The sequence below is a fragment of the Lycium barbarum genome, chromosome 6 (assembly GCF_019175385.1).
Source record: "Lycium barbarum isolate Lr01 chromosome 6, ASM1917538v2, whole genome shotgun sequence".
Classification (NCBI taxonomy): domain Eukaryota; kingdom Viridiplantae; phylum Streptophyta; class Magnoliopsida; order Solanales; family Solanaceae; genus Lycium; species Lycium barbarum.
The window spans coordinates 125,453,454-125,464,017 of NC_083342.1; the positions used below are offsets into that span (position 1 = coordinate 125,453,454).

Here is a 10,564-nt window from a genome sequence, read left to right on the forward strand (position 1 = left end):
AGCTCTCTCATGAATGGTAGCTTAATGATTAGTTTTTCAGCCCATTTGATCTGCTTCTTGTAATCGTCTAACACCAAGACATGAAGCTCCTCTTTTACTATTTTAGCAAATGACAACTTTCCATTCCAAAGTATGCAATCGTCCTTTGTGTAGTAACTCGTAGGAAAAGTAGTATGACCCATGTAGCTATCATTCACTATATCCAGAATATCAATTCCTATATGGGAATTTACTGCGGTGTCCCACATGCTGTAAGCAGTTCCCATTGCAGTGAGAATTTTAATTTGGTTGCTATATTTTTTAACTGGGGTGCACATTCTAGTTTCTCCGCGGCTTTGCTGAGGCAAGTTAAGGGGTTGCCAAGAATAGGTACTTTTTTCATTCCGAAGATCAAGAACCTCATAACCGAGCGCTTGGTCTCCCAAAAAATCATAAACAAAAGAGAGCAACTTCAAAATCTGGTAATCTGGATCAAACACGATACGCATGTTCACGATATTGCTTTGTGAATCCGGAATTTCAAGAATTTGATGCTGCATTTCGGGGTTCCTTATGCGGAATCTGAAATTAGGAGAATAAAGGGAATGGCTAGGCCTAGTAGCGTACTCCAGTAGTAAACCTTTCGAATATAAGGGTTTAAATTCATCTTCACCTGCTGTTGCATTACTCCGTATCTGTGGCGGCTTTTTGTAAAAGACTGAAGGGGTACGTTTATAATGAAGGCACATAAACTGAAAATCTTGAGTTATGACATTCCAATGGTTGCATACACATTTAAATCTTAGCAATGACTTGACTGGCAAATAGCTCAACATATCAAATATGATTTCCTTTGGAAGGAATATTGGGCTGCTGGTACTTAACATGGTCATTATATATTGATGGTAGACTTCTTCTCTTCCGCTTGTGAGCGCCTAAAACAAGGCATAACAAAAAAGGATTTCCAGCTTTATACGGATAAAGTACTTAAATTACTTTTGAGATAATGGTAAAAAATACACCTCAAGTATCATTTTTTTGTGAGTTTCCTACCTGAACTATTAGGTGTTTGCGTTTTCTACCTGAACTATCAACAACTATTTATTAAAACACACTTGAGCTATCAATTGCTTGCGTTTCCTACCTAAACTATCACCAACTATTTATCAAAACACACCTCAATTAGTATTTGATGGTGCTGGAAACTCACAAAAAATTGGTACTTCAAATGTGTTTTTGACCATTATCTCTTAGTTTTTTTAAAAAAAATCAATTAATTCATTTAATTTTCTGCGTGGAGTGCCATTTGGCGCTATTTTTAAACACAAAAAAGAGAATGTACACCATGCACCTCAGATACTAGTCGTGGTGTGTTTTGATAAATAGTTTATGATAGTTAGGTAGGAAAGGCAAACACATGATAGTTTAGGTAGAAAACTCACACAAAAGTGATACTTAAGGTGTGTTTTTGACCATTATCTCATTATTTTTTCAGAAAAAAAAAAAAGATTGGTACTTTTTTCAAACTAAGGTTGTAATAGATTAGGGACACGTATTCCAGTTCATTGTCCTGATCATACCATATTTATATCATGAAAATTAGAGGAAGTCAGTGATCATACTTAGAAATTAAGGAGAGAATAAATTAAGCAAGTTTCTCTTTTTAATGTTTACTATCAACCATATACCAATTCCGATCCACTAATCGGACAAAGTTAGGCTTCATAACTAGGACATCATGGGGCAACAGTTCAGAGAACTATTCTTTCTAAAGAAAAAAAAAGTTAGGAAAGTTCAGAATATATATACACTAGCCAAGGCAGCCAACTTCAATTCTGTTCCTTAAAGATTAACAATTAAAAAACATATCGGTTCCCTAAGGATTAACATTGTTAAAAAACAAGAGGGAGAAGAAATTAAAAAAGAAATATGGAATAAAGATCAGTAAAAGACATACCTGAAACTTTTAAACTAGTTCAACTTGAGAAAGCTGAAGCATTTAAAAAAAAATAGATGTTAAGAGTAGACAATAGAAAAGGAACCCTAAATAAAAATTTATATATGATTAGGAATCCAAAAGTCAACAAAAATAAGGACACTAAAAACAAGAAGAATAACCAAAGAGGGTTTACGAATCCTAACGTCTGCGGAAGGTGATGGGATGAGGAGACGAGTCATATTTTCTGTTGGTAAAGAAACGGCACAAAGCCATTCAAATTTGTTTCTTTCTTTTATTATTGGGTCAACCGTCAATGACACGTTAATAAATGGTCGGATCAATAACTGGGTTCAAAAGTTACTTGTGTTGATTTTATTTTTTTTTAAATTTAAATTTAAGCCACCTTTGGTGAGGGTTAGGCAGACCCCTACCTGATGAATGGTATTCTCTGGAAAATAGTAAAGTAATTTCTCTCTCCGTACAAATACTCCCATTGAACCACAACGGCAGGAAAACCTGCGCGTTCACCCACGCGCCTCCATATCGCAACTCCGACGGCCAGAATTCCGGCGCGTATTGAGCAGCCAAAGGATCCCACAACAGAGGCGACCTCTTCTATACTGCCGAATCTGAAGAAGAACAGCTATAAAGGGGCAATCGAAGGAACCCATAAACAATTCATCCCTATTAATAATTACCCAGTGAAGGCAAGGCAAACAACCCACAACGGCACACCTGCGGCGATCTTTGATGCTGATAACTACTACGGGGTGATGACGGAACAGTGCAAATGGACTCTGGTGGGTAAATACACGTATGGCAGACCTCAAATCGACCTAATTAGGAGCAAATTTCGTGAGCAGATTCCTCTAAAAGGTGAAGTTCGCATAGGTGTTTACGATTATCGACATATTTTCTTAGATTTTGATAATGAAGCTGATCTCAACGACGTTTACTTTAGAAGATTTATTTCTACTAATGACTCTTTGATGAGAATGTTTAAATGGTCTCCGGATTTTGACCCAAATGAGGAAACCTCATTAGCCCCAATTTGGAATCTGCTTCCGGGTCTGATATCATTTGTATCAATGGAATTATCTTAGTCAAATACTCGAGCAAGTAGGGATTCCTATAAAAGGGGACATTGCAACAAATACTAGAACTAGACCAAATCTTGCTAAAGTAAGGGTAGAGGTTGACCTGGAGAAACCTCTTCCAAACTCTATTTTCATTGGGATAGAAAAGAAAGGAGTTTGTCTGAAAGGTTACTATCAAAAAATTGAATACGAAGGTGTTCCGGCTTTTTGTCGAACTTGTAGATTACAGGGTCATGATCAATCCAAGTGCAAGGTGGAAGCTAGGAAAAAAACTAACAAACAAGAGGGTAAACAGGAGGCTGTTGTGGAAGTACAAAACAATAAGAATCAAGAGGAAAAAAATGAAACACAATAGCATGAAGGGGAAAGGGAAGGGGATCAGAACAGGCACAAGGAGAAATGCATCAATGTCCCAGGTGGTTCTAACACGGGGAAAAAGAAGCAAGATGAGGATGGGTTCACAGAGGTCACTAGGAGAAAGAACAAGAAAGTTTTTGATAAGCCCACAAACCCTGTAAATACAAGGAAGGGTATTGACACCAAAGATGCTCAGAACAAAGTAACCATTCCAAACAATGAAATACAAAAACACCAAGAAAGAGGCAAACAGGTAAAGCAACAGTATCAGCAGACTGAGGTACAAAGAGATAGACAAAGAAGTATCCAATTAGCAGAAACGAACTATTTTGGCAATCAAGGTCAAGGTCAACAGGTGGCAGATATAGGAACTCAGGTTATTAAGCTACTAGGAGTTGAACAAAGCAAGCAGAAGGAGAAAGAAAAGGCACCAGGAAAACCTCATATTTTAACAGGAAGCATAGAGGACAAAGTGAATGTGAAAAGTGTTGGAGCTAAAGGGCAGAAGAAGAAGCACAAAAAGAAAAGGAAGAAATTAAATGCTGCTAGATTCCTCAAGAATATGCTATGGGTTAAACAGAAACCAAAGCAAGCTTATGCTAAAGAAAATCTAGATAGAACAGAGCACTCTTCAGATAGCATCGAAGTTAATAAAGGAGTAATTGGAGATGACTTCTTAGACAGCCAGAGAAGCATCTCTAAAGGAGAACATAAAGGGCATATGTCTTCTATTACTGCGGATACTGAGTGTTTGCAACAAAAAGGAGGCAGGATGGAGATAGATTTGGGATATGTCAAGTTCATTCTACTGGAAGATAAACATGGCCCGGATATAGAACATAATTCAGATCAGGAACTATGTTATGACACCAGCGAGGAACAAATAGCAGGAATTTCATCAGATGAGGAGGTGCCAGACAGTTTTGAGGATGTTACAGCAGCAGAAGAGGAGCAAATACTAGACAGTTTGGTTGAAGTATTTGCTCCAAGTCCAAGGGACATCAAAGACCCTATCACACAGGAAAGAGAACAAGTCATAAATCAACAAGGCTTGTCACCAAGAGGTAACAAAAACAGGAAAGGTAAAAACAGTAAAAAAGGAAACAAAGCTGAACAAGCTGAAAAAATTGCTACCCCCTCTAAGATTTCTTTATGATTAAGCTCATAATATGGAATATTAAGGGGATAACCTCTCAAGGTGCTTTTGATAGACTTACTAAATTAGTTAAACTTCACAGAATTGATTTTATTGCTTTGCAGGAACCTTTTTTACAAAGTAATAAAATTGAAAATTTTAGGAGAAAGCTTGGATTTGATCATGCTATCTCCAATTCTCATAGTAAAGTTTGGATTTTTTGGAAAGCTAACATTATTTGTCCAGTACTGTCCAAAAGTAGGCAACAAATTACTTTGCAGGTTCAACTACAAGGAAATGCAGACATGTCTTGGATAACAATCGTATATGCTAGATCCAAAGCAAATAAAAGGAGACACTTTTGGCAGAAATTAAGAGAGTTAAACTCTATCATCAATGGCCCATGGATCATTGGAGGGGACTTTAACTTTATAATGGAAGCAGAAGAAAAGAAAGGGGGTGTTCCATTTAGATTAAGCACTTGTCTGGACTTTATTAATTATATGGAAGACTGTGGAATGAATGATGCTGGTTTTACAGGTAATATCCACACTTGGTGCAATGTAAGAGGAGGAACTGAAAGGATACATATGAGACTTGATAGACTTTTGCACAATGAAGAATGGCCTACCAAATTTCAAAACATTCATGTGGAGCATCTATCAAAAACTGGATCAGACCACAATCTATTACTGGTCGACTGCACAGAGGACAACCAACAGGTAATCAAGTATTTTAAGTTCCTTAATTTCTGGACAGAACAAGAGGACTTTCTTCCATTGGTTAAAACTGTTTGGGATATTGAAGTTTATGGTAACCCTATGTGGAGGTTACAACAAAAGCTTAAGATTTTAACCAAGGAGCTCAGTAAGTGGTCTAGACATAGCATTGATGATGTTTTTGAGAAAGTTAAGGAGCTGGAAAAAAAAGTTTCAGAAGCTGAAACAACTTATTTGAACTCAAATTCTGATATTGATAGAATGCTTCTCAATAAATCTAAGGCTGAATATATAAAATGGTTGAAAATGGAAGACTCTATCATAAGGCAAAAGGCTAGAATAAAATGGGCTGAAGATGGAGACTCCAATACTAAGTACTTTCATAGTACTATCAGGGCTAGAAGAAGGAGAGCCCAGATTTTTAAAATCAAAGATCAACAGGGCCATTGGGTAGAAGGTAATACTGATATTTCTAAAGTTGCCACTGATTACTTCAGTGAGATGTTCTCCGAAAACCAGAGGGATTTAAGCCTGGATTTTCTTAGAGACTGTGACAACTTGATTAGTCAAGAGGACAATACTCTGTTGACCAAAATCCCAACAGCTGAGGAAATCAAAATGGAAATAGATTCTATGGATCCTAATAGTTGTGCAGGACCAAATGGATTCAATGGTCTTTTTTTCCAACACTGCTGGGAAATCATCAGAAGAGAGGTATTATCCTTTGTTCTTTCCTTTTTTCATGGAGCTGAACTCACTAAGTTTTATACTCACTCTTGTTTAGCTCTTATCCCTAAGGTCACTTCTCCTGACTGTTTTTCCAAGCTTAGACCTATCAGTTTAAGCAATTTTTCTAACAAAATTCTGTCTAAAATTCTTGCTTTGAGAATCAACACTATTTTGCCTAAGATTATTTCAAAAAATCAATATGGTTTTGTTAAAGGAAGACTGATTACCGAAAACATACTCTTGACACAGGAGATTATTCATGGTATCAGATCTAAATCTAATGATTGCAATGTTGTTATCAAGCTTGATATGTCTAAAGCCTATGATAAATTATCTTGGAATTTCCTTACTTCTATTCTTAGGAAGATGGGATTTGACGATTTCTTTATTAAAATGGTTTATAGACTAATTTCTAATAACTGGTATTCTGTGATTATTAATGGCATTAGATTTGGTTTCTTCAAATCCTCTCGGGGATTAAAACAAGGTGACCCTTTGTCCACAGCTGTTTTTATTATTGCTGCTGAAACTCTTACCAGAGCCTTGAATTATCTCCACCATAATGAAAGGTTCACTAGTTTCTCAATGCATAAAAAAGGCCCTCAAATTAATCACCTGAGCTATGCTGATGATCTTGTTCTATTCACATCTGCTGATAGAATCTCTATTAAGCTTATTATGAAACAGTTGAAGTTGTATCAAAGAGCTTCAGGCCAGGAAATTAATAAGGATATGACTTGCTTTCTAACTCATAGTAAGACAGACAGGATCTATAATAGGAGGATAAGAAGGTGGACTAGTTACAAACAAACTACTTTCCCCTTCACTTATTTAGGCTGTCCCATATACTGTGGAAGAAAAAGAATCTCTTATTTCTCTGATATTTCCAAAAAGATTATCAATAAGATTACAGGTTGGCAAGGTAGATTCTTATCTCCTGGAGGTAAGGCTGTGATTATTAAACATATTTTACAATCTCAAACACTGCATATATTTGCTGCACTTATGCCTCCAGTTACTGTTTTATATGAGATTGAAATGAAGTTTGCTAATTTCTTTTGGGGTGAAAAAGATGGGAAAAACAGCTATCATTGGTCCTCTTGGGAGAACATGAGCTTTCCTATTAATGAAGGAGGCCTGGGCTTCAAAAGTTTGCTGGACATCTGTCATACTTTCACTGCTAAAAGATGGTGGAGACTAAGAACTGAGCCTTCTCTGTGGGCACAATTTTTAAAATCCAAATATTGTCAAAGAAGCAATCTCAATTCCAAAATGATAGCTTCAAAAGATTCTACTGCTTGGAAGGACCTGCTTCACATTAGGGATAAAATGGAGATCAATATCAACTGGAGAATTAATTCTGGTAATATCTTATTCTGGTGGGATAACTGGACTCTTAGAGGGTCCCTTTATCAAATGATTAATCCAACTCCCAAACCTAGAAATGTAATGGTTAAACACTTTTTACATAATCAGCAATGGGAGTTGGATGAAAATGATCCTTCTATTCCAAGGAACACCCTGGAAATGATAAAAAGTATCCCTATTGGCAATGAAAGGGAGGATGATAAAGCAATATGGATTTTGAATAGCAATGGAACATTTAGTTGTTCAACTGCTTATGAAATTGTCAGGAATAAAAATGTGGCCCCTCCTATTTATAAGTACATTTGGACTAAAGAGATTCCTTTTAAGATTTCATTTTTCATGTGGAAACTTTTAAAGAAAAATCTTCCTCTAGAAGCTTACTTATCAAGATTTAACATTAACAAGGGACCCAGTTGTTGTTGTTGCAGGGTAGCATGCATGGAAACAGGTGACCATGTCTTCGCTACAAGTGAATTGGCCAAAAAAACATGGCATACTATAACGAGACCTTTGGGATTTACGGTCACTGGAAATTCAGTTCAAGCCATTCTTTGGCAGTGGTGGAGACAAAAACCAAAGAGCTTAGTCCATAAATTCTTGCTACTTATTGATGTGGCGTGGTTTTACGCCACAATCGATGCTTTTTGACTCTAAGTTTTACTTGTTTTTAAGCAAGCCTATGTGATTTTACGTGGTTTTTAGTGTTTTTCAAGTAAAGGAACAGATTCGGCACAATCACAGTTGAAGTGCAGAACCAGGTTGTAAATTGAAGTTTACGGTCCGTATTCTACAATACGGGCCGTATTCCATGGTCGCGTTTAAGGATAACAGAACCAGAAAGTCAAGCTGAGAAGATGGTGGTTTACGAGCTAGGTTTACGGACCGTATTTCAGTTTACGGTCCGTATTCCATCACGTATTTAACCAGTTGAGCATCTGGCAGAAAGTCAAAGTATTGGATGTTGAATTACGACCATGCAGTTTACGGACCGTAAACTACTTTACGGTCCGTATTTCAAAAGGGGAAGTTGCACACAACTGAGCAGCCAACTTGGGCGTAAACCAATTTTACGGTCCGTAAAGTGATTTACAGACCGTATTTCGCCATGACGGGACTAAAGTGCAAATCTGAAACTTCTGTAATTCCAAAACCTATAAATAGCCTTTGTAGGGTTTTTAATAGACATCAGTTATTATATGTCTTTTCTCTGGACTTAGAACATCAAATACTCTTTAGTTTTTGAAGATTCAAACATCAATTCAAGTATTATCAATTCATCTTTTCTTTCAAAGTAAGCAATTATGAATTCTTCAATTTTCTATTTCTTGTTCTTGGTCATGAATAGCTAAATTCCCTTACTAGGGTTGTGAACCCAATGATGGGTGTTTTGTGATTGGGTTTGTGATTGATATACAAATAATGGATTATTAGGGTTTAATTATTCTTCATTCTTCATTCATAATTAATGGTTGCAAACATTGATTAAAGCCATAAACCCTAAATTTATTTGGAAAAATAATTAGGGTTGGTAAGAATAATTAACAAGAACTCAAAGCTTTAAACTTTTTTTAATAAATTCACTTAGGAATAAGAGGAATTTACTTGGCATGATTAATCGTTCTTCATAATCACTTTCTTATATTTGGGAAAATCATAGAAAGATATAATCTTTATTTATTGGGAAATAGTAGAGATTCACATAGAGATTAAGTGCATTCATATAATGATCCATTACAAGTATATCAAGATCAATACCCATGATCATACACTCTATCTGACGGGGACACAACCTTAGTTTCTTTTACCATAAATATTCACCAAAGCAATAATTTAGCAACTAGTCATAGAAAAACCAACTTTTACACAAATTATCGGATTAAGACATTAGACCTAGAACTTAGCATCTACGACTTTAGTACCCTTTTCACACCATATTCCCTGTGGGATTCGACCCCAACCTTGTTGGGTTACTATATTTGACAACGTCCGCGTTATACCATTTATAGGTGTAATTTGAGCGTATCAAATTTTGGCGCCGTTGCTGGGGAATACGGTTTTGAAATTACTAAATAGTGTTTGCTTTGATTAAAGTCTTTTTCTTATTCCATCACACCTTGTTTGCTACTTTATGTAAACCAGGTGGATATGAATCAAAATCAGCAAAATCAGCGTGCGAGTAATCAGGTGAATCGGTTGAACAATCAAACGGATGAATCTGATGATGAGAATATTTTTGCTGAACTGGTTCAAGAGGAGGACTATGCATCTGACATTGTTCAACCTCGAGTTGGAGCAGCTACTGTGAAAATTGACTCATCTCTTTACCAGCTGCTGAAACTTGAGGGGTACTTTCGGAATTCTACCGAGAATGACCCTCAACGTCATTTGCAGAATTTTGTGGATGTGTGTGCTAATCACGTCCAGAACAATGTTCCACAAGATGCGATTCGGTTGAGACTATTCAAGTATTCCTTAGCTGGAGAGGCAAGAACATGGTTCGAGAAGCTGCCCCGAAATTCAATTACTTCATGGGCAGAGATGGTCACTGTTTTTCTTAAAAAGTGGTATCCTCCTAGTAAGAAGGCTGAGATTCGAGACAAGATATATGAATTCAAGCAGCGACCTGGGGAACAACTATATGAAGCCTGGGAGAGGTTCAAAAAATATCTGCAGAAGATCCCAAATCATGGTTTTCCGGAAAATATATTGAGGGAGAAGTTCTACCGAGGGTTAGATCCAGTGACACAGTCAGTAGCTAACAATGCAGCTAATGGGTGTTTTATGAACAAGACCTTCCGACGAGTGACCATAATACTTAACAAGCTGACAACTCATAATCAGGCTTGGCACTCGAACAATGTTGATGTGGTACCGTATGGTAGTACTATGCTCCAGAATATAGTGAAGGAGAATCAGGACACCCAGCAAACATTGGCAGAACTTGCAACAAATATTTCCTTGCTGACAAAGAAGTTTGATGAGTCTCAAATCAAGAAGGTAAATGTTTGTGAGGAAGATGCAGTTTTGCCAAAAGGGATGTACCATGCTCCAGATGGTCCGTTCCTGGATGGGCCACCTATTCAGGTTAAAGATGCTAACTATGTTAATAACTCTCAAGGGGGTTATCAAAGGCAGAATTACCAGGGTGGCTATCAGAATCAGAATCAGAATCAATGGAGACCTCAGCAAGGTCAAGGTGCTTACAACAACTCTGGGAACTACAACAATAACTATGGTGGTG

At 36.9% G+C, this 10,564-nt stretch overlaps 1 non-coding gene across 1 annotated transcript; it reads right to left on the reverse strand.

The window, feature by feature from the left end:
• Window positions 1–9,910: 9,910 nt before the first annotated feature.
• On the reverse strand, window positions 9,911–10,016 carry LOC132600989 (small nucleolar RNA R71). Its single transcript, XR_009567443.1, has one exon. It is a non-coding gene; the product is annotated as a small nucleolar RNA R71 (small nucleolar RNA).
• Between the last annotated feature and the right edge of the window lie 548 nt (window positions 10,017–10,564).